This window comes from Bos grunniens, chromosome 1, assembly GCF_055505025.1.
Source record: "Bos grunniens cultivar Pamir isolate PY7600 chromosome 1, Bosgru_T2T1.0, whole genome shotgun sequence".
Classification (NCBI taxonomy): Eukaryota; Metazoa; Chordata; class Mammalia; order Artiodactyla; family Bovidae; genus Bos; species Bos grunniens.
In genome coordinates this window covers 99,432,357-99,457,528 of record NC_141165.1, presented here as the reverse complement: position 1 = coordinate 99,457,528, position 25,172 = coordinate 99,432,357, and the positions used below count along the sequence as shown (strand labels likewise).

At 41.9% G+C, this 25,172-nt stretch overlaps 1 long non-coding RNA gene across 1 annotated transcript in view; it reads right to left on the bottom strand.

Moving 5' to 3' along the window:
• The window catches only part of LOC147379995 (uncharacterized), a 30,635-nt gene extending 6,069 nt beyond the window's left edge, over positions 1 to 24,566 (bottom strand). Inside the window, exons 1-2 of the long non-coding RNA XR_015165620.1 lie at positions 24,437 to 24,566; positions 11,148 to 11,226 (exon numbers count right to left, since the gene is read on the bottom strand). This is a non-coding gene — a long non-coding RNA (uncharacterized LOC147379995). The remainder of the gene's footprint in view (positions 1 to 11,147; positions 11,227 to 24,436) is intronic.
• Positions 24,567 to 25,172: the final 606 nt, after the last annotated feature.

Here is a 25,172-nt window from a genome sequence, read left to right as displayed (position 1 = left end):
AGTCAGCATGGCTCATAAAGCAGTGGAGACAACTTGCAACATCAACAACCCATTTGGCCCCAGAACTGCCAATGAACGTACAGTGAAGTGATGGTTCAAGAAGTTTTGCAAAGGAGATGAGAGCCTTGAAGATGATTAGCATAGTGGCTGGCCATCAGAAGTTGACAACAACCAGTTAAGAGCAATAAGTGAAGCTAATTGTCTTACAACTACACCAGAGGTTGCTGAAGAACTCAACACCAACCATTCTATGGTCATTCAGCATTTGGAACAAGTTGAAAAGTTGAAACAGCTTAATAAGTGGCTGCCTCATGAGCTGACCACAAATCAAAAAAATTATCATTTAAAAGTGTTGTCTTCTCTTATTTCACACAACAACAAACCATTTCTCAATCAGATGGTGACATGCAACAAAAAGTTGATTGCATATGACAACCGTGGACAGTCAGCTCAGTATTTGGACTGAGAAGAAGCTTCAAAGCTCTTCCCAAAGCCAAACTTGCACCAGAAAAGGGTCATTGTGGTCTGCTGCTGGCCTGATCCACTACAGCTTTCTGAATCCTGATGAATCCATTACATCTGAGAAGTATGCTCAGCAAATTGATGAGATGCACCAAAAACTGCAATGCCTGCAGCTGGCATTGGTCAACAGAAAGGGCCCAATTCTTCTCCACGACAACTCCCGACCACTCATTGCACAACCAATGCTTCAAAAGATGAACCAATTGGGCTATGAAGTTTTGCCTCATCTGCCATATCCACCTGACCACTCACCAACCATCACTTCCTCAAGCATCTCAACAACTTTTTGCAAGGAAAATGCTTCCACAACCAGCAGGATGCAGAAAACGCTTTCCAAGAGTTCACTGAATCTCAAGGCACGGATTTTTACACCACAGGAAAAGACAAACCTATTTCTCATTGGCAAAAATGTGTTTATTGTAATGGTTTCTATTTTGATTAATAAAAATGTGTTTGAAACAAGTCAGAATGGTTTAAAATCCAGGGTCTGTAACCATAATTACTTTTGTACCAACCTAATATTCTGAGTGCATTGAGAGGCCATTGGAGGATCACATACTCATCAGTTTACTGCACAGCCTCGAAGACGCTGCGCTGACACATACGTGTGATTCTCTAGTGCTGTACTCACCTCCCAGCCTGTGAAAGGTTTTGCCCCCCAAAGCCTCAATTACAGGAAAAATGGGTGTGTACCTCAACCTCCAGTTGTATAATTCTGGGCTGCAGAGAGGCCTGACATGGAAAGAAAGACAAAGCCTGCAAATCTCAGGCCACTGGAGCAAAGCTTCCTCATCTGGATGATGTCAGCTGCAGCCTCGTAGGTGGGGGTTACCTTGACTTCTGACTTGAGTTGCATCTTATACTAATGAGTGGCTGGTACTCCAGTGTTCCGGAGAAGGCAATGGCAAGCCACTCCAGTACTCTTGCCTAGAAAATCCCATGGATGGAGGAGCCTGGTGGGCTGCATTCCATGGGGTTGCTACGAGTCGGTGGGTTGCGACTGAGTGACCACTTTCACTTTTCACTTTCATGCAATGGAGAAGGAAATGGCAACCCACTCCAGTGTTCTTGCCTGGAGAATCCCAGGGACGGCAGAGCCTGGTGGGCTGCTGTCTATGGGGTCGCACAGAGTCGGACATGACTGAAGCGCCTTAGCAGCAGCAGCACTCCAGTGTTCAGAAAACAGTGTCTGCTTCCCATTCCCTATATTCATCCTCTTACCCCCTCCATAGACCAGGCTTCTGCTTAACAGAGCCTAGGAGAACACCTGCTGTGAACATCTTCTTTCTGGGACAAAGGACCAGGCAGGCCTTTGCAAGCTTCTTCCTTGCATAGGAAGTAAGATATACCCCTAAAGTCCCCATACAGTTAAAGAATGGGCTTTGTCTAGAAAGTTTATAGACTCAGCCTGGAAAACCCCTCACTCCTTATTAGATTCAAATGCATTAGCAGATATGCACAAGGAAGGAACTCAGATTCCAGAAGTTGATTTCTTTTACAGGTGTCCTTCCTTGACAGGGAAGCCTGGCAGACTGCAGTCCATGGGGTTGCAAAGAGTTGGACATGACTTAACAAAGGAACAACAACAACTTCCTTTTGAAGTCTTAGAAAATGGTGGTGATCTTGTCATCTGTACGTTTTGGTTTGTGTGTGTGTGTGTGTGTGTTTGGCTTACAACACAGTGGTCTACTTCTTGCTCATGCAGCATGTCCACTCTACATGGCTGTAGATCCATACTGTCTTCATTCCAGTGAAGACACTCCTCCTCCTTCATACTGAGGCTGAAGGTAGAGTGTCTGTTGTAACATGCTTGTCATCCTCCTCAGGATTGTTCCCAAACAGTGATGGTTTTTGCAAAATAGGGTCCCACTTCTGTGCTTTCTTTGCAAAATAAGCTTCCGTTGGCTTAGAAATATGTTCTTGTTCCCATCTCCCTATTTCATTTTTATCATAAAGTTTTTGAACACACTTGGACACGTGCATGCATATACAGACACTCATCATGATAATATTGTTGAAGACTAACGACCTAGAAAGATATTCATGTGAAACAATATGCTCAGTATCATTGTGTGTCTGTTCTAAGTATAGGTAATTATGCATAGCTATAAATACCAAAGTGATGCATTATGGATGATTTTTATTTTCATCTTTTTTGTGTGTGTTTTCAAATATTTTTAAAAAATCCTTACATTGCATCTACCTGGATACAGTATCAGAAAGTCATTGTCTCAGCCTCAATACTTTCCATCTAACAGCTCTCTTACAAGGGAGAGCCTTGTAAGTCCCTCCAACAAATCCTCTTTTAAATAGAACACTTGTGTGTGGTAAACATGCATGGACTGATCCCCTGACCCACTGACCAACCCCCTTTTGTTAGGTGTCTGCACATGGTTTAGAACCATTCACATGCAAGACCACAGAAATGGCAGAGATTTTGGAAGTGATCCTGCCTGACTGCCTGCTCAGGGCACAGCTCTCCTTTCTGCACTCCTGAGTGGGGCTTGTCCAGCCTCTGGTTACTCATGTCCCCAGTTGGGGACCACAGGGTGGGGAGACCAGACATTGTTGGATAATGGCCTTAGTTAAGAAAGTCTACCTTACAGAGAGGAGGGATCTATCTGCACATAACATGCACCCTCAGCTCCTAGCCCCCATATTTATGGCACTTCATAGCCCTAACAGCTCATCACATGGGAAATGAAAGGGGGATGAAATAAAGAACTGACATTTTCTGTTGTTTCCCTGTTGTTTTGTTTTGACTCAGAGTCTCTTTTAGTTCATCTAAGTTTCTTTTCCATGCTGTCTGGCACCATTCAAAGGTTTGCTTTGTTCTGTTTCTCTCGTTTTATATCTGAAGTTTCTTTTTCTCCAAATGAAACATCTTAAAGTTATTTCTCCCCACTTCATCCCAGCCACCGCTCTTTGGTAGCCATCCCTGCTCTTTTATTTTCTACCCTATAGGTAACTGGCTTTCTTTGATTTTTCTTCTCCTAATTCCATCACAAATGTCTCTGCTTTTTAAGATCCAGGACTATAAAGAAAGCTGAGCACTAAAGAATTGATGCTTTTGAACCATGATGTCGGAGAAGACTCTTGAGAGTCCCTTGGACTACAAGGAGATCCAACCAGTCCATCCTAAATGAAATCAGTCCTGAATATTCATTGGAAGGACTGATGCTGAAGCTGAAGCTCCAATACTTTGGCCACCTCATGCAAAGAGTTGACTCATTGGAAAAGACCCTGATGCTGGGAAATATTGAACTTGGGAGTAGAAGGGGATGACAGGGGTTGAGATGGTTGGATGGCATCACTGACACGATGGACATGAGTTTGAGTAGGCTCCGGGAGTTGGTGATGGACAGGGAAGCCTGGTGTTCTGCAGTCCAGTCAGTCAGTCAGTTAGTTCAGTGGCTCAGTTGTGTCCGACTCTTTGTGACCCCATGAATCCCAGCACACCAGACCTCCCTGTCCATCACCAACTCCTGGAGTTCACTCAAACTCATGTCCATCGAGTCAGTGATGCCATCCAGCCATCTCATCCTCTGTCGTCCCCTTCTCCTCCTGCCCCCAATCCCTCCCAGCATCGGGGTCTTTTCCAATGAGTCAACTCTTCGCATGAGGTGGCCAAAGTATTGGAGTTTCAGTTTCAGCATCAGTCCTTCCAATGAACACCCAGGACAGATCTCCTTTAGGATGGACTGGTTGGATCTCCTTGCAGTCCAAGGGACTCTCAAGACTCTTCTCCAACACCACAGTTCAAAAGCATCAATTCTTTGGCGCTCAGCTTTCTTCACAGTCCAACTCTCACATCCGTACATGACCACTGGAAAAACCATAGCCTTGACTAGACGAACCTTTGTTGGCAAAGTAATGTCTCTGCTTTTCAATATGCTGTCTAGGTTGGTCATAACTTTCCTTTCAAGGAGTAAGCGTCCTTTAATTTCATGGCTGCAGTCACCATCTGCAGTGATTTTGGAGCCCCCCAAAATAAAGTCTGACACTGTTTCCACTGTTTCCCCATCTATTTCCCATGAAGTGATGGGACCAGATGCCACGATCTTAGTTTTCTGAATGTTGAGCTTTAAGCCAACTTTTTCACTCTCCTCTTCACTTTCATCAAGAGGCTTTTTAGTTCCTCTTCACTTTCTGCCATAAGGGTGGTGTCATCTGCATATCTGAGGTTATTGATATTTCTCCTGGCAATCTTGATTCCAGCTTGTGCTTCCTCCAGCCCAGCATTTCTCATGATGTGCTCTGCATAGAAGTTAAATAAGCAGGGTGACAATATACAGCCTTGACATACTCATTTTCCTATTTGGAACCAGTCTGTTGTTCCATGTCCAGTTCCAACTGTTGCTTCCTCACCTGCATACAGGTTTCTCAAGAGGCAGGTCAGGTGGTCTGGTAGTCCCATCCCTTTCAGAATTTTCCACAGTTTATTGTGGTCCACACAGTCAAAGGATTTAGCATAGTCAATAAAGCAGAAATAGATGTTTTTCTGGAACTCTCTTGCTTTTTCGATGATCCAGCGGATGTTGGCAATTTGATCTCTGGTTCCTCTGCCTTTGCTAAAACCAGCTTGAACATCTGGAAGTTCACGGTTCACGTACTGCTGAAGCCTGGCTTGCAGAATTTTGAGCATTACTTTACTAGCATGTGAGATGAGTGCAATTGTGCGGTAGTTTGAGCATTCTTTGGCATTGCCTTTCTTTGGGATTGGAATGAAAACTGACCTTTTCCAGTCCTGTGGCCACTACTGAGTTTTCCAAATTTGCCACAGAGTCACAAAGAGTCAGACACGACTGAGTGACTGAACTGAACTGAACTCCATCACCCTTTTCCTTCCTTCATTAGAACTTCCTATTCTCTCTTTCCCTTTTAGGGCCATTTTACAGCAGTTATAATAACACCCTTCCAAACATGAGTTTAAATAAAAGGAGTACCTAACCATAGAACAAGTTTACGGGAAAACAAATTGCTTTTATTTATTTTTCTTTCAGATTTTCACAATAAAGTTCTTTCAGTGCTTTTTTTTTTTGCATTTTTTATTTGTAAAATATACACAGCATAAAATGTGCCATTTTAAAATAATAATTGTTTATTAATTATTTAAAATAATTCAGTGTCACTAAGTACATTCACAAAGTTTTGCAACCATCACCACTGTCTAGTTCCAGAACTTTTTTATCACACCAAATGGAAACTCCATGCTCATTAAGCAGGCATTCCCCATTCTCCATTCCCCCAAGGCTACAACAGCAATTAAACTGCATTTTGTCACTATGGATTTGCCATTTCTAGATATTTCCTATAAATGAAATCATATAATATGATTTTCCTTAGCTTTGCATATTATTTGCAAAGTTCATCACTGTTGTAGCATGCATCAGGACCTCATTTCTTTTTTATGGCTGGATAATATTTCACTCTATGAATATACATATTCTGTTTATCCGTGTGCTCATCAGTTGATGGGTATTTGGGTGGTTTTCATCTTTCAGAGATTGTAAATAGTGCTGCTATGAACTTTTTTGTACAAGTCTTTGTTTGAACAAAAATGCTTTTTTTTTTGAAGTATTAATTTTATTCTCCAAAATGCAGGCTTGTTTGTTTCTTGCTGGGGGCAGAGGTGGGTATGGCTCCATATTCTGGTGCCCTAAGCAAGGTTCAGCTTATCCCACTGGCAATCTTCCTCTGTTCCTTGTTCTTGTGCCTCTTGATGCTCTGTCTCCTTATTTTTCCTTTAATCTCTCTTCCCTGCACAAATCTGCAAGTATATGTGGGTCCTCCCCCAACTCAAACAATTTGGAATTCATATTGCCAAGTGTATTTCCTCTTCTTACACAGGTGTTTTTTTTTTTTTCTTTCTTTCTTTCTTTAATACATACAATGAATGTGCACAATTCAGAAAGGCCTTAGGCCTTAGTCCTTAGCTTCCCCTAAAAAGGCCCCTTTCCAACTCGATTCCAGGAAATCAGGCTCCAGGAGCTCAAGCCAGGAGAGGCCCTTCCCCGGGCCTCAGCTCATAAAGCCAAGGTGTGTCTGGCCCCCTACTTTCTCAGGCTTGGAACTTGAGCCTTCCCTCACTGGCTGCTGTCAGAGTTCAGTGCTCCCTGTCAAGCCCTTGGAAAGCTGGGGGCCAGAGAGAACAGAGAAGCATCAGATTACTGCCTGCAAAAATGAGGGGGTCACCCTATCTGATACCCACTGTGTACAGAGTTGCCGTTACCTGTACAGCAAGCTGGGTGAGCAACCCCAGGCATCGCCAGGATCATATCACAAAACACAGTCTGATTATCTTGCCTCCTCTCAGAGGTATAGATGCCGTTGCTCCTTTCCTCTGTGCCTCTCCCACCCTCTTTTCCTGGGTTTGCCCCCTCCCCCTTCTCCATATCCCCTGCTTTCCTCAATCTGTTGCTCTTCTTTCCCCCAAGAAGCTCTCTAGTTCTCTCCTGTCCCTTTGATTCCCTCCCCCTCCTTTCATCCTCCAAACCTTTTCTATCCACTCCCTGTCTCCTTGCCTTTCTCCGTGTGCCTTTTGGATCTGTTTCCTTTGACACTGGTCCCAGGCCTGCTGCCAAGTTTCAGACCCATTAGTGAGGTGCCTTGCTGACTGAAACACAAATCAAAACTGATCCGGGTACAATTAGCAGCTGCTCGCACCTCATCTGGAAAGCATTAGCCAGCACAGAGAGTGGAGGGAGGGAAACAGGAGAGAAATACTGATGCCAAACAGAACAGATCTCCTATTTTGGAACATGAAAGGATCCTGACCCAGTAGACGTATAACTGAAAATAAGACACAAATAGACAAAGAGGGCCCCCATGAGAGTCAAAGATGAGTGGTCTATTAACTGACCTTGGGTGTCCTTCAATATCTACATGAGAGATATATACTCCTCCACATTTGATTCAGGGGTAGAACTGTCATCCAGGAAAAGAGGTGTATGTTCTGTTCAATCCAGATATTTGAACACTCATGTGATCCAAGAGTCCTATACACTCTTGCTGCGTACTGTTACCATAGTCCTGCTTCTAGAAATCCAGTGTGTTAAGAATCACCTGGCATTGAGTTAAAAATGCAGATTCCAATTCACTAGGACTGGGGAAGGGCCTGAGATTCTGCCTGTATAACAAGCTGATGTATGAACCACACTTCAAGAGTCTAGGACAGGTCAACTCATGTAATGTTGGTCAAATACCCCTGCTAAAGGCTTCTCCCAGTACCTGTCCTTTTCCTTGTTTAGTTCAGTTCAGTCACTCAGTCGTGTGCAACTCTTTGCAACCCTATGAATTGCAGCACGCCAGGCCTCCTTGTCCATCACCAACTCCCAGAGTTCACTCAAACTCACGTCTATCAAGTAGGTGATGCCATCCAGCCATCTCATCCTCTGTCATCTCCTTTTCCTCCTGCCCCCAATCCCTCCCAGCATCAGAGTCTTTTCCAATGAGTCAACTCTTCGCATGAGGTGGCCAAAGTACTGGAGTTTCAGCTTTAGCATCAGTCCTTCCAAAGAACACCCAGGACTGGTCTCCTTTAGGATGGACTGGTTGGATCTCCTTGCAGTCCAAGGGACTCTCAAGAGTCTTCTCCAATACCACAGTTCAAAAGCATCAATTCTTTGGCGCTCAGCTTTCTTCACAGTCCAACTCTCACATCCATACATGACTACTGGAAAAACCATAGCCTTGATTAGACGGACCTTTGTTGGCAAAGTAATGTCTCTGCTTTTCAATATGCTGTCTAGGTTGGTCATAACTTTCCTTCCAAGGAGTAAGTGTCTTTTAATTTCATGGCTGCAATCACCATCTGCAGTGATTTTGGAGCCCCCCAAAATAAAGTCTGACACTGTTTCCACTGTTTCCCCATCTATTTGCCATGAAGTGATGGGACCAGATGCCATGATCTTTGTTTTCTGAATGTTGAGCTTTAAGCCAACTTTTTCACTCTCCTCTTTCACTTTCATCAAGAGGCTTTTTAGTTCCTCTTCACTTTCTGCCATAAGGGTGGTGTCATCTGCATATCACAATTACTACTTGATGCCTATCTTTCCAAGTCAAGTGCAAGCTGTCCAAAGGCAAGGACCAGGCCTGTCTGATTTACTTCTGTATCCCCAGTACTAGCCCAGGGTGTTGCTTACAGTAGGTGGTAAATAAACATTTCACAGTGAATGAACCAGCTCAATCCTCAAGGCCCATCACAAGTATCTCCTCTTTCAGAGAGCTTTTTTAGGCCGGCCTGGTGACATTTGTTAATTTCCCATGTGTCCCAGCCTTTTAACTAGATCATTTGCTACTTAAAACTGGGACTTGGTCTTCTAAGTTTCTTAACTTTTTTTAATGCCCTTCCTCCTCCATCCCCCCACCACCTTAGCACTGCCTTGCTCTAGGAGGCATTTAATGGCAGTTGATTGATTGAGAGCCCCTAGGATGATGCCAAGTTCTATTTAGACCTCAATTATAAAGCCCATGGATTGGCTGAATTTTGGCTTGGACTAAAACCAAGGTTTCACATGCCCCAGTGGAAAGTCTTTAATACTACCTAACACATCTGTGGGTGGGAAGGCTGAGACATTTGTGTGTACAAAATCAAGAGATGTAATATCGTGAGGCTTCCAAAGCAGTTGTAAATCAGGCCACTCTGGAGGGTTAACTGGTGCGCCTGTGGCCATTACCTCACTCCCTTTTCTCCACTGAAAACCGTGGCTCACAGTGCAGAGCATGCTTGCCGGGGTGAGGGCTGCTGCTCTTTTCCAGAATCAGGCTGATCATTTACCTTGGAAACACACAAAACTGGCTTACTATGTTCTCCTATAGAGAGGAGAACCTGGTTTCATTTGAAATTCATCCGATGTCCTATTGTTCAAACGTTCAGGGATTGGGGAAACCCAGTTTGCCTTTTGTCAAGCACTTTCCCCTCATAATCTTAAAACATGTGTGTATTGTAAGGGACATTTAATGCGTATGCTTTCGATTTACTTACCCTTAAATCATCAAAATATTGTTATGCGAGATCTGTTTGATGTCTTAATGAGCATTATTTGGGGATTTAAAAACCTTGCATTCAGCATAAGGGTTCGGGATAGGGAACACATGTATACCTGTGGCGGATTCATTTTGATATTTGGCAAAACTAATACAATTATGTAAAGTTTAAAAATAAAATAAAATTGGAAGAAAAAAAAAAGAAAAAAAGTAGGAAGTTGTATTTTTCCAAAAACACAATGCCTTCAACACAAAAAAGATTTGAGGGCCTCTTCACAATCCTCGTTTTGAAGGGCTTAAGGGGTTCGGAGCCAGCACAATCCAGGCTCACATCCCTGTCTCTCCAGTGAATCAAAGTGTAGCTGGAAGTCCTAGGCTTGGCAGACTCTGTGACCCTTCAGTATCCAATGGGGACAAAGCTTAATCTGTCTGGAGACTCCAGCACATATTTCACAGCCAATATTCCATATGCATGTTCCATGTGTAATCCTGCAAAATGCCTGACTTGATCTTGATTATCTTCTGAAGCAGATAAAACACAAATCTAGGGTATTAGAGACAGCTTTTGAAGTTTGGAAGTACCTGGCTAAGAAAACCCACCAGAATGCAGCTCAAAGATATAGTTCTGTGGGATGGGTTTTCAATGATCAGTTCGATCTCAGGGCAGGCCATGAGGCAGGGGATGTATGACATCTGTTGTCTGCTAAGGCTCTGCCTCAAACGGGCCCTGTAAACTCAGAGCCACCACTTTGGTCTCTGAGTTCTGGTTCGATTACAGCTGAAATGGTGAAATGACTGGGATGGGTACATTTCAAAGTGGTGCTGATATATGCACATGCACACACATACACAGAACGTTTGTATATGAATGTCCCATGTAAACACAATGAGCAAGAACAGAGAAAGTAAGAGATTGTAAATGGCAGAACAAACTCAATAGTTGAATGAGAAGGGACTGCATGTTGCTGAGAACAGGTAACAGGAAATCTGAATCCATAACCTCCAACTCTCAGATAATAGGCTCACCTGCGGGGACAGGGAAATTTGGGGTAAGAGAAGAGAGGAAGATGGCTCTTGGGCAGATAGGAGTGGCCTAAGCAAGTGGTGAGAGGCACAGGGAGACCTGTGTTCCCCAAGCTACCTGGCCTGCCTCCCCATTGTGCTTTTTCCTTTGGGACCTTGGAGCCCAGCCTGGAATGAGCAGAGCTCTGCCTGGAGGATGAGTCCTCCAAAATTGATATTCAGCTGCTGAGTTAACCACTCAGTAGATAGCACAGAGGCCTGCCATCTGTCAAGCATGGCACAGCTGTCTCAGAGCCACAGAGATGGCTAAGATGCAGATCCCACCCTCAGCGAGTTCACAGTTTGGCAAAGGCAAGCAGCCAGTTTCCTTCCTGCCCACCCAGGATTCAAGAGAGTGTGAATGGAAACAACGGGACAGAAGGAGACATGAGCAAGAGATGGAATTGACAGCCCCGAGCAGATGTGAGGGGCAAAGGACATGGCAGCATTGAGAGTATTCTTGAAGTTTCAAGTCTCAGTGTCTTGGAGGATGGTGATATATTAGCAAAAACAGAGATTATAGAGGGAAAAAAAGCAGCTGGGAAGGAAGATGCCACAACCAGCTTGGAACCTACCTGCTCAATCTGGTTGGACGTCTCTGTAAAAGGGCTCTACAGGAGACCTTTATTCATTTGGGGAGAAAAAAGTGGATGCCTAGAAAGAAAAAAGTGAATGCAGAAAAATGAGATAAGCAGGAAGTAAGAGAGCCTGAAAGCCCTGTTTAAGGGGCTGCACTCTTGCCTGGTGGGAGGCCAGCAGAAACAGTGAACTCTCTTGGCCCCAACTTGTCTAGGTCAGAACTAGCACTCTATCTCACTTTTGATCATTTTAAATGTTCTTAAAGTGAGAGAAAAGACTCATCGCACACCCTCATAAACTAGATCAGATGTGTGTGCTTCAATGGGGAGTGGTGAATCTACTTATGGAAAATTGTGTTCAGAAATGCCTGACTCCAGCACTTAAAGTCCATGGCACACATGGAAGGAATTGAGGAGATAGCTAGACTTAAAAATATCCCACCCACACTGTGTAATGTGGCATCCTGATGCATTTTAGAAACTGAAAAGAACCAGGGTGGGAAAACCTCTGTATAGTTAAATGTGGACACCTTGAACATGAGCTAAATTCTTTAGGGATTTCTATATCACTAAAGACTTGGCCAGTTTCATCCCATAAAGAGAAATCATAGAGTGTCACCTCTGGCTATCTAGAATGCTTTGGAAAATGTATTGTTTTGAAGAAGTAAATATTCCAGAGAGCAAAGAGTTTACCCTTTTCAGTGAAAAATTTTATTTCAGTGATTTTGAATGAAATCTTTTCCAAAGGCATATACTTTTCCTTAACTTCTTATATATGAACTTAATTTTATTTGAGGAATGCCAATTATAAACTGCTATAATAAGAGACATACTAGACTATAAGTTCATTGAGAAGTGAATGCTGCAAAAATTAGTGAAATCCAAATAAGGTCTATAGTGCATTTAATGGCATTGTACTGGCATTAGTTTTTTCCCTCTGATTATGAACTAATAAAATACACTGGGGTAAGCTAGCAGAAGAGTACACATAGGAAATAATTTTGCAGCTTCTTGTGAGTCTAAAATCATTCAAAGTAAGTTTTCTTTAGTACCCTGACATCAGGGACTCTGTATCAGTTATCAAGCAGATGAATAGAAGGAAGAAAATAAGGAAAGAAGGGAGGGAGAGAGGGAGGGAGGGAGGACAGACAGACAGACATGGGATCTTTAGAGATCTAAAGAGCTGTATGGGGGCAAGTGTGGAGTATCAGAAATGTGGACTTTAAATGTAGGCAGGTATCAGGGTGATGGTGGCCTCATAGAATGAGTTTGGAAGTGTTTGTTTCGCTGCAATTTTTGAAAGAGTTTTAGAAGGATAGGCATTAGCTCTTCTCTAAATGTTTGATAGAATTCTCCTGAGAAGCCATCTGGTCCTGGGCTTTTGTTTTTTGGGAGTTCTTTTTTTTTTTTTATCACATCTTCAATTTCAGTGCTTGCAATTGGGTTGTTCATAATTTCTATTTCTTCCTGGTTCAGTCCTGGAAGATTGAACTTTTCTAAGTATCTGTCCATTTCTTCCAGGTTATCCATTTTATTGCCATATAGTTGTTCATAATAATCTCTTATAATCCTTTGTATTTCTGCATTGTTTGTTTTAACCTCTCCTTTTTCATTTCTAATTTTGTTGATTTGATTCTTCTCTTTTTTTTTCTTGATGAGTCTGACTAAAGGCTTATCAATTTTGTTTATCTTCTCAAAGAACAGCTTTTAGTTTTATTAATCTTTACTATTGTTTCTTTCATTTCTTTTTGATTTATTTCTGTTCAGATCTTTATGATTTCTTTCCTTCTACTAATTTTGGGGTTTTCTTGTTCTTCTTTTTCCAGTTATTTTAGGTGTAAAGTTATGTTGTCTATTCGATGTTTTTCTTGTTTCTTGAGGTAGGATTGTATTGCTATAAACGTCCCTCTTAGAACTGCTTTTGCTGCATCCCATAGGTTTTGAGTTGTCGTGTTTTCATTGTCATTTGTTTCTAGAACTTTTTTCATTTCCCTTTTGATTTCTTCAGTAACCTGTTGGTTATTTAGAAACATGTTGTTTAATCTCCATGTGTTTGTGTTTCTTACTGTTTTTTTCTTGTAATTGATATCTAGTCTCCTAGCATTGTGGTCGGAGAACATGCTTGATACGATTTCAATTTTCTTAAATTTACTGAGGTTTGATTTGTGACCCAAGATATGGTCTGTCCTGGAGAATGTTCCATGTGCACTTGAGAAGAAGGTGTATTCTTCTGCATTTGGATGGAATGTCCTGAAGATATCAATGAGATACATCTCAGATAATGTATCATTTAAGACTTGTGCTTCCTTATTAATTTTCTGTTTTGATGATGTGTCCATTGGTGTGAGTGGGGTGTTAAAGTCTCCTACTCTTATTGTGTTACTGTCAGTTTCTCCTTTTATGTCTGTTAGTGTTTGTCTTATGTATTGAGGTGCTCCTATGTTGGGTGCATAGATATTTACAATTGTTATGTCTTCCTCTTGGATTGATCCCTTGATCTTTATGGAGTATCCTTCCTTATCTCTTGGAATCTTTATTTTAAGGTCTATCTGTCTGATATGAGGATTGCTACCCCAGCTTTCTTTTGCTTCCCATTTGCATGGAATATATTTTTCCATCCTCTCACTTTCAGTCTATATGTGTCTTGAGGTCTGAAGTGGGTTTCTTTTAGACAGTATATATGTGAGTCTTGTTTTTGTATCCATTCAGCCAGTCTGTGTCTTTTGGCTGGAGCATTTAATCCATTTACATTTAAAGTAATTATTGATGTATATGTTCCTGTTGCCATTTTCTTAAATGTTCGGGGTTTATTTTTTATATCTTTTTTCTTCTCTTGTATTTCTTGACTATATAAGTCAAAATCCCTTTAACATTTATTGTAAAGCTGGTTTGGTAGTACTGAATTGTCTTAACTTTTGCTTGTCTGAAAAGCTTTTTATTTCTTCATCAATTTTGAATGAGATCCTTGCTGGGTACAGAAATCTTGGTTGTAGATTTTTCTCTTTAGGACTTTAAATATATCTTGCCATCCCCTTCTGGCCTGCAGAGTTTCTGCTGAAAGATCACATGTTAAGTGTATGGGGTTTCCCCTGTATGTTACTTGTTGCTTCTCCCTTGCTGCTTTTAATATTCTTTCTTTGTGTTTAGTCTTTGTTAGTTTGATTAGTATGTGTCTTGGTGTGTTTCTCCTTGGGTTTATCCTGTATGGGACTCTTTGTGCCTCTTGGACTTGATTATTTCCTTTTCCATGTTGGGGAAATTTTCAACTATAATCTCTTCAAAAATTTTCTCATAACCTTTCTTTTTTCTTCTTCCTCTGGGACCCCTACACTTCAAATGTTGGTGTGTTTGATATTGTCCCAGAGGTCTCTGAGACTATCCTCAGTTCTTTTCATTCTTTTTACTTTATTCTGCTCTTCAGAAGTTATTTCCACCATTTTATGTTCCAGCTCACTGATTCGTTCTTCTGCTTCAGATATTCTGCTATTGATTCCTTCTAGAGTATTTTTAATTTCAGTAATTGTGTCTTTTGTCTCTGTATGTTTATTCTTTAATTCTTCTAGGTCTTTGTTAATTAATTCTTGCATATTCTCCATTTTGTTTTCAAGGTTTTTGATCATCTTTACTATCATTATTCTGAATTCTTTTTTCAGGTAGTTTGCCTATTTCCTCTTCATTTATTTGGACTCCTGTGTTTCTAGTTTGTTCCTTCATTTGTACAGCATTTCTATGCCTTTTCGTTATTTTTTTGAACTTAGTGTGTTTGAAGTCTCCTTTTGCCAGGCTTCAAGGTCGATTTCTTTCTTCCTTTTGGTTTCTTCCCTCCTAAGATTGGTCCAGTGGTTTGTGAAAGCTTCATGTAGGGTGAGATTTGTGCTGAGTTTTTGTTTGTTTGGTTGGTTGTTTTTCCTCTGATGGGCAAGGCTGAGTGAGGTGGTAATCCTGTCTGCTGATGATTTGGCTTGTATTTTTGTTGTTTAGATGAGGTGTCCTGCACAGGGTGCTCCTGGTGGTTGGGTGATGCCGGGTCTTGTATTCAGGTGGTTTCCTTTGTGTGCATTCTCACTATTTGAAACTCCCTAGGGGTAATTCTCTGGTACTCTAGGGTCATGGAGTCAGTGCTCCCACTCCAAAGGCTCAGGGCTTGATCTCTGGTGTTGCATGTAAGAATGAGTCTCCCCCAGTGGTATGCTGGAGCCTGCTTGTGTCAGCTTGGAGGACTTGATTGTATGTATCTCCTTCCAATTCAGCATTCAGTAATCTCATCCTGAGAATTGTAGTTCACACTCACAAGAGCAGCACGGCAAGCTATGCTCCTCTGGCCAAGAAAACTACAGGCCAATATCACTGATGAACATAGATGCAAAAATCCTCACCAAAAGTTTAGCAAACATCAAAAAGCTCATATACCATAATCAAGTTGGGTTTATTCCAGGAATGCAAGGATTCTTCAATATTCACAAATCAATATGATACACCATATTAACAAATTGAAAGATAAAAATCATATGATAATCTCAATAGATGCAGAAAAACCCTTTGACAAAATTCAGCACCCATTTATGATTAAAACTCTTCAAAAAATAGGCATAGAAGGAACCTACCTCAACAGAGTAAAGGCCATATATGATACACCTATGGCAAACATTATTTTTAATGGTGAAAAACTGAAAGCATTCCCCCTAAGATCAGGAACAAGACAAGGGTGTCCACTCCCACCACTGTTATTCAACATAGTTCTGAAAGTCCTAGCTACAGTAATCAGAGAAGAAAAAAAAATAAAAGAAATCCAGATAGGAAAAGAAGTAAAACTCTCACCATTTGCAGATGACATGATACTGTACATGCTGCTGTTGCTGCTAAGTTGCATCAGTCGTGTCCGACTCTGTGCGACCCCATAGACGGCAGCCCACCAGGCTCCCCCATCCCTGGGATTCTCTAGGCAAGAACACTGGAGTGGGTTGCCATTTCCTTCTCCAATGCATGAAAGTGAAAAGTGAAAGTGAAGTCGCTCAGTCTTGTCCAACTCTTCAGGACCCCATGGACTGCAGCCCATCAGGCTCCTCCGTCCATGGGATTTTCCAGGCAAGAGTACTGGAGTGGGGTGCCATTGCCTTGTCCGATATTGTACATAGAAAACCCTAAATATCAGAAAATTACTAGAGCTAATCAGTGAATTTAGCAAAGTTGCAGGATACAAAATCAATACACAAAAATCGCTTGCATTTCTATATACTAACAATGAAAAATCTGAAAGAGAAATTAAGGAATCAATCCTATTCACCTTTGCAACAAAAAGAATTGAATATCTAAGAATAAACTTACCTAAGGAGACAAAAGAACTGTACACAGAAAATTTTAAGACACTAATGAAAGAAATCAAAGACAACATAAACAGATGGAGAGATATTCCATGTTCCTGGGTAGGAAGAATCAATATTGTGAAAATGACTGTACTACCAAATGCAATCTACACATTCAGTGTGATCCCTATCAAATTACCAATGGCATTTTTCATAGAACTGAAACAATAAACTTCACAATTCATATGGAAACACAAAAGACCCTGAATAGCCAAAGCAGTCCTGAGAAAGAAGAATGGAGCTGGAGGAATCATCCTTCCTGACTTGAGATTATACTATAAAGCTACAGTCATCAAGACAGCATGGGGGAATACTGGCACAAAAACAGAAATATAGATCAATGGAACAAGATAGAAAGCCCAGAAATAAACCCATGCACCTATGGGTACCTTATTTTTGACAAAGGAGGCAAGAATATACAATGGGGCAAAAACAGCCTCTTCAATAAATGGTACTGGGAGAACTGGACAGCACATATAAAAGAATGAAATTAGAACACTTCCTAACACCATACACAAAGATAAAATGGATTAAAGACCTAAATATAAGACCAGAAACTATAAAACTCTTAGAGGAAAACATACGCAAAACACTCTATGACGTAAATCAAAGCAAGATCCTCCATGACCCGCCTTCTAGAGTAATGGAAATAAAAACAAAAGTAAACAAGTGTGACCTGACTAAACTTAAAAGCTTTTGCACAGCAAAGGAAACTATAATCAAGGTGAAAAGACAACACTCAGAATGGGAGAAAATAATAGCAAATGAAACAATTGACAAAGGATTAATTTCCAAAATATACAAGCAGCTCATACAACTCAAAACCAGAAAAATAAACAACCCAATCAAAAAGTGGGAAAAAGACCTAAACAGACATTTCTCCAAAGGAGATATACAGACCACTAACAAACATGTGAAAAGATGCTCAACATCACTCATCATTAGAGAAATGCAAATCAAAACTACAATGAGATATCACCTCACATCAGTCAGAATGGCCATCATCAAAAAAAGTCTACAAATGGTAAATGCTGGAGAGGATGTGGATAAAAGGGACCACTCTTGCGCTTTTGGTGGGAACATAAATTGATACAGCCACTATGGAATACGGTATGGAGATTCCTTAAAAAACTAGGAATGAAACTATCATATGACCCAGCAATCCCACTCCTAGGCATATACCCTGAGGAAATCAAAATTGAAAAAGGCACATGTATCCCATTGCTCATTGCAGCACTATTTACAATAGCTAGAACATGAAAGCAACCTAGATGTCTATCAACAGATGAATGGATAAAGAAGTTGTGGTACATATACACAATGGAATGTTACTCAGCCATAACAAGGAACATATTTGAGTCAGTTCTGATGAGGTGGATGAACCTAGAATCTACTATACAGAGTGAAGTGAGTCAGAAAGAGAAAGATAAATATCGTATTCTAACACACTTACATGGAATCTATAAAAATGGTACTGAAGAATTTATTTACAGGGCAACAATGGAGAAACAGACAGAATAGATTTATGGACATGGGGAGAGGGGAGGAAAGAATGAGATGTATGGAAAGAGTAACGTGAAAATTTACATTACCATATGTAAAATAGAGAGCCAACAGGAATTTGCTGTATGGCTCAGGAAACTCAAACAGGGGCTCTCTATCAGCCTAGAGGGGTGGGATGGGGAGGGAGATGGGAGGGAGGTTCGAAAGAGAGGGGATATATGTATACCTATAGGTGATTCATGTTGAGGTTTGACAGAAAATAACAAAATTCTGTAAAGCAATTATCCTTCAATAAAAAATTTTTTTTAAATGTAGGCAGGCTCTGAGATATACCCCCTTCCTAGCTTTGTGACAAATGTCTTAAACTCTAGGAACCTCCACATTACCTTTGTAACATAGCAATAAAAATAGATGCTACAGAGGATTGCTGTGAGGATTAAATTGAACAATATGCCCAATACACCCAATAGAGTATCTGTTGTCTGTTGGGTGTTCAATAAATTGACCTATTCTGAATGCCCCTGAGTAGTGCATGGTTGTAATTCTTACCTCTTAGTCTGGATTTCTAGTTTCTGACCATCAGAGTTCCGCTCTCACACTCTGATGCTCTCTGCCTACTTCCCTGTTTAGTTTGACAGTCCTCACCTGCTGTGAGCTTAATAGGATTCCACATGCAATATTAAATAGACTCAAAATAAGAATCTCATTCTGCAAATAAAATGTGTTTCAACCCATAGACACTAATTTTAGTTGCTCAGAAATATTTTTCTTTTGAGGTGTTTTGTATTTTTCGGTTGACTTCCAGATAGATGAGGTTCTGTGATGAGTCCCAGTTAGATTAGAGAATGGCATTAACAAAAAATAACAATAACCATCATTTGTTGATCATAAAATGTGAACTATTTTAAGTGTCTGGTGTATATTATCTCATTTAATTCTTATCACCACCTTGTGAGGTAACTTTTTGATCTCTACCCTGTAGATTAAGGATTTCATCCTTTGCCCAAGGTCCCAGAGTGAATTATCTGCAAAGTTGACATCACAAGCCCCAGCTAATGCCAGAGCCCAGCTCCTCTCACAGAGGTACTGTGACAGAGTCCTGAGAGAGAGCTAGGTCCCTTCGATGAAGGAGGTAGAGAGGGGGTGAAGAGAAGAGGAAAGAAGGAAAAGAAATTAGTAGTCAAGAGTCCAGTTCTTTTAAATCTCAAGGAAATAGCAGTCCTAGAACAGCATGATTTTATACTGTAGTTCCTTAATAAATGTTTGTTGAATGTTTCAGAAAAAAAACAAAAACAAAACAAAACAAAAAAACCAGCATTCCCCAAACTACCTAAAGAAAGGAAACTTTTCTTACAGGTTTCTCTTTCTGTGTCCTGAGACCCTTCATCTCCCATGCTGACCTACCTCCTAATGAACAGCAGAGTCGGTCAAGAAACCTCTCCTCTCACAGAACCTGAAACTCTAGGATCTAAATTACATAAATTCCCTTTATAGGCAATCTCTTACGAATTGTCTACTTTGCATTTTGAAGAATTCCTGTGTCTGGTGCCCAGACATCTGAAGAAATGTTAATGATCTCACCAAAGGGTCCTGTCTGTAGGTGTTCATTGTTCATGAGCTTCAACTCACAAGGGGAACCCTGAGGATAGACACAAAAGAGGGAAAAGAGGGCAGAGCATTTGTGCTGAGACACAGAAAGCAAGTCTCTTCTGTAAGGGAGCAGAGACCAGAATCCAGCAAGGTTGCAGACCTAACCAGTTGTAAAGTCAGAGGAGCCTTTATATTTGTTGTTGTTCTTCTTTATTTACTTTTAAAATTTATTTCTTTTTAATCTGGGGATATTGCTTTACAATATTGTGTTGGTTTCTGCCACATATTAACATGAATCAGCCATAGGTATACGTATGTCCTCTCCCTTTTGAACCTCCCTCCCACCCCATCCCACCCCCTAGGTTGTCACAGAGCATTGGATTTGAGTTCCCTGCGTCACACAGCAAGTTTCCACCAGCTATCTAATTTTACATATGGTAATGCATATGTTTCAATGTTACTCTCTCAGTTCATTCCACCCTTTACACCCCTACTTTCATGCCCACAAGTCTGTTCTCTGTGTCTGAGTCTTTAAATAGAAAAGTTTGCTGGGCCTTGGCATATATTTTGTAAAGGGGTTGTGGCGTGAGGGATGTTTGGAACAACTATAAACAGGAACTGCTGTGTCCTTATTAGGAATAATCACTTCTGCAGGCAGAGAAGTGGCTGTCGAGGCTGTGCTCGAAACCTCCGTCATATCTCCTGGCCCCAGCCTGTCCTCCCCATTGCTGCTGTACGAACTCATTGAGGCTGTACTCTATGGTTGCTCTTGGAGATTGCTGCTCAGCAGGGCCCAAGAAAAGAAAAAGCCAGGGATTCCATCTGGCAGAGTCCACCTTGATCCCAGCTGCTCACAAGAGCTGTTTATTCCCACCAACACTGAGCCCAGTGTAGCCCTCTTCCCTACCGGGTGGCCTTAAGAGCTGTCCAACAGGCCTGGCAAATTTTGTCAAAGCCAGACACTGGGCAGGACTTCAGGGGGTGGGTCTGGGTACTCAGCAGCCTGGATTTGGAGAGGCCAGTGCTCAACAGAAGGTAGGAGCAACAAGAAGAGTGGACCGGTGCTTCAGCTTCCCTGATGGGAAGGGCAGATGCATCCTCAGGCCTCAATGCCAGAGGTCATTGCCTCAGGGTCACACTGAGCCAGTATCACAGAGTGAGTAAAAGCGTAGGCTGTACCAACAAATAGTATAACAGATGCAGAATTCTGGCTCTGCCTCTTTCTAGATGCATTTTTTTCTGGGCATGAAAGTAAGACTTGTCAAATAGCTGAATTAAGGGGAAACAGAGAGTCTTTTAGAAATCTGGGTATAGGACAAACTGCCCTGGAGCAGATGAAGTTTATTTATAAAAATTTGGAATTAAGGAGCCTAAGCAAATTGAAGGCAATATAAAGTCAGTTTTCCATATTTTGAGTTTCAAGAGCTAATGAAATAATCAAATGAAGATGCTAGTAAGCAGACAGAAAACAGGAAGGGAATTTAAGAGACTGGTTAGAACTAGGTTTTCTTCTCATTGATCCATGCATGACCCTATCTTATTTTATTTAATCTTTAATAATATGATGAACATGATGAACCTATAACCCAACTTAAGAACCAACCATTACCAGTAATCCACACCCACCCAGGTGTTCATCCATATCCCACCCCTCCACCTCAGAGGAAACCATGATCCTGACTTCTGTGTCTATGAGTCCTTGCTCTGTTTTCTGTTTAATTACATATATATTCTTATCTTAAAAATAAGTTTGACTTATTTTGCTTGTTTTTGAACTTTCTAAACAGGTTATACTATAATGTCTGTTGGAATTTACTTTGGTCACTCAACATTATGTCACTAAGATTTATATGCGTTACGTGACACTAAATAACACTAGTTTTCACTATTGTTTATATTCCATTGGGTGAAAATACACTACTTATCTCTCATCATTAAGCATGTGAGTTGTTTTCCATTTTGCTATTCTGAGCAATGAGCTATAAACAATTTTCATATGTCTCCTTGTGCATATGTGTAAGAGCCACTCTTCTTCAGTTAATCCCCTGAATAGACCTATAGCAAGGGTACTTTTTATAATATCTATTGTAATTTCCATCTTACAGAAGAGAAAATGGAGGCTTAAAGACATGACCAGACCAGACCAAGCTCTGTTCTCTTAATCATTATATGTAAGCTGAGAATGAAGAACTAGAACAAGATTGTGCAAAATGTAAAAGCTTAGGCCTAAAGAAATCAGAGATGTGAGACGAATGGAAAAGGTTTTGATTAAGCATTTTTATGTGACAAGGAATCAGAGGAAGAGGAGAGGGACGTGAACATGTTGGACTTCTACTGTTTCAGGCCACGTGCTAGGCCCTTTGCATCAATTCAGTTCAGTCGCTCAGTCATGTCTGACTCTTTGCGACCCCATGGACTGCAGCACGCCAGGCTTCCCTGTCTTTCACCAACTCCCAGAGCTTACTCAAACTCATGTCCATCGAGTCGGTGATACCATCCAACCATCTCATCCTCTGTCATCCCCTTCTCCTCCTGCCTTCCATCTTTCCCAGCATCAGGGTCTTTTCAAATGAGTCAGTTCTTCACATCAGGTAGCCAAAGTATTGGAGTTTCAGTTTCAACATCAGTCCTTCCAATGAATATTCAGGACTGATTTCCTTTAGGATGGACTGGTTGGCTCTCCTTGCAATCAAGAGTCTTCTCCAACATCACAGTTCAAAAGCATCCCTTCTTCAGCGCTCAGCTTTCTTCACAGTCCAACTCTCACATCCATACACGACCGCTGGAAAAACCATAGCCTTGACTAGACGGACCTTTGTTGGCAGAGTAATGTCTCTGCTTTTTAATATGCTGTCTAGGTTGGTCATAATTTTCCTTCCAGGAAGTAAGCGTCTTTTAATTTCATGGCTGCAATCACCATCTGCAGTGATTTTGGAGCCCCCAAAATAAAGTCTGTCACTGTTTCCACTGTTTACCTGTCTATTTGCCATGAAGTAATGGGACGGATGCCATTATCTTAATTTTCTGAATGTTGAGCTTTAAGGCAACTTTTGCACTCTCCTCTTTCACTGACATCAGGAGGCTCTTCAGTTCTTTAGGCCCTGTGTATACATTGACTTATTTCAATAGGAGCAAATTAGAAAGATAATTTAGAAGTAGAAAGGGCTCCTGAGAGATTGGAAAGCATCCTGTGTAATGGAACTAAGCAATCTGGGCTTTCTGTGTGTTTGTGTACTTAGTCACTCAGTCCTGTCTGACTTTTGTGACCATTCAGACTGTAGCCTGCCAGGCTCCTCTGTACATGGAATTTTCCAGGCAAGAATACTGGAGCAGGTTGCCATTTCCTTCTTCAGGGGATCTTCCCGACCCAGGGATCGAACTTGCATCTCTGTGTGTCATTCATTGCAGGTGGCTTCTTTACCTGATAAGCCACTGGGGAAGCCCAGGCTTTCTGTAGGTTGCATAAGTGACAGGAGCAGGAATCTAAAGAAGACAGTGCCGCTGAGCAAGGTTGGGCATATGCAAGCAGAAGCGTTGAGGTAAGGGCGTGGATGAGGCCAGAGAGGCCACTTATTTGCTGACCATGGCCTCTCACTTCGGGAAGGTCATGTATCAGATGAACTGAGATGGGGAATATCAAGGGACTAAAGTTCACAGATGGGATCCAGAGGCAGTCCAGCATCGGCACAGGTGGGAGAGAGGTGGGAGAGTGAGAGACACAAAGACTTTTCATGGTTTGAGATCTTAGAGGTTAGCAGCTAAGCCCTAGCAGTTTATGGCTGCTCAGGAGTGTCCTGAAGGAAAGAAGAGGCAGATGAAGGCCTCTGGGACTGAGAATCCAGAAGGCTGGCCTACATAGAGCACTTTGTTTTTTAATTATCTTCATAACCCCCCAGTGGGGTTGTTGTTACTAGAGACATTACATAGTTGGCCCAACTTGGGCCCCCCCAATTTCGAAGAAGCAGTCCTGGGATGTGAACTAAGCTGTCTTTTCTGAGTTCCCCTTTCCTCTTTAGTGCCTGCAACTCCCACGCGCCATTCAAGAGTCAGTCCAGATGTCATCTCCAGGAAGTTTTCATCTCTCTATGACTCTTCCCCTTGCATCCCAATTGCTAATTTATTTGTTTCTCACTGTGTGTGTTCGTTGCTCAGTCGTGTCCAACTCTTCGCAATCCCATGGACTATAGCCCACCAGGCTCCTCTGTCCATGGGATTCTCCAGACAAGAATATTGGAGTGGGTTTCCATTTCCTTCTCCATGGTTCTCACTACTCTAGAGAAAAGTGGCTGTGCCTTTATTTCCCGTGCATGGCATCATTTCTGACCCAGAGCGGGCTCAGTAAAAGTTTATGAAATTAATTGACATATCTGAAAACAATAGACTGCACCCAGAGACATACCAAGCCAGGAAACTCTGTTTCTAATATTTGGACTTACAGTCCCCCTAAGTTTGGTTTGAGAAAAAAATGGCTGTCTATAAAAACAAGGTCAGTGTAACAGGGGCTGGTAGAAGGGCAGCCAAGGGAAGCTGGGGTTGGGAGCCTTGGAAGGGGTGGGCTTATCTGGGTGGGAATAAGTTTAGAAGGGAGGAGAAACAACTTAAGTGGTACTAAGCATGTATTTGTCAAATTACTTTAGTCATTACTCAAAAGCCCCAGTTTCCAAAGAAGCCACCGGATATAACCTTAGTTCATCCTACCTCCATTACCCTACCCCAACCCCAGAAGAAAGTAGAAACCACCCACCACAGTTCTCATTCCTCATTCTTCATCCCCACTTTCCTCCTCTCCCCCTGCTCCCCTGAACCTCCCAGCCCCCTCCACACACACACCTTCCCTCCTCATGCACAGATCACGGCAGGGTCACTCCATCCCCAGATGCACACTGTGCTTGCTGCCTGCTGGGCTCCCAGGCTCCTCCTGGGTTCCTAGCCTGGGAGCAGAGAAAACCTGTTTTCAGTTAAGGCTTTGGTCACACACAGATGCCTTTTCCATTACTCTTGTTTTTCCTCTTGAAGTGTAACATTTCCAATTAATTCTCCACAGGGGAGGAGGCCCTGTGTTAACCACCCCCACGTGGGCATGATGGGGGGGAGGTGCAGGGTATCTGGAGGCCCGCCCTGACTGCCAACAGCTGACCCATGAGCAGCCTGCAATAGGAGCTTTCTTCCCTTTGGGGGAAGGAGAGTGACCCTGTGGACAGTTTCAGGACATGTCACAGGTTTGACCACCTCTGTGGCTAAGATACATAATGGGGACCCTCTTCTAAGTTCCTCTTACTGACCTTCTGACAGCCTGAAAACACTAAATGAATCTTGACTGCAAGAGGACACGGAGTTTATCTGTTTCAGAAGCTAGGGGAAGAGTTAGAAATAAGGTCCATAATGTGTGTGTGATAGTCACTCAGTCATGTCCGATTCTTTGAGACCCCATGGATTGTAGGCCGCCAGGCTCCTCTGTCCGTGGAATTTCCTAGGCAAGAATACTGGAGTGGGTTGTCATTTCCTCCTACAGAGGATATTCCTGGCCCAGGGATCGAACCTGGATATCCCACATTGTGAGCAGATT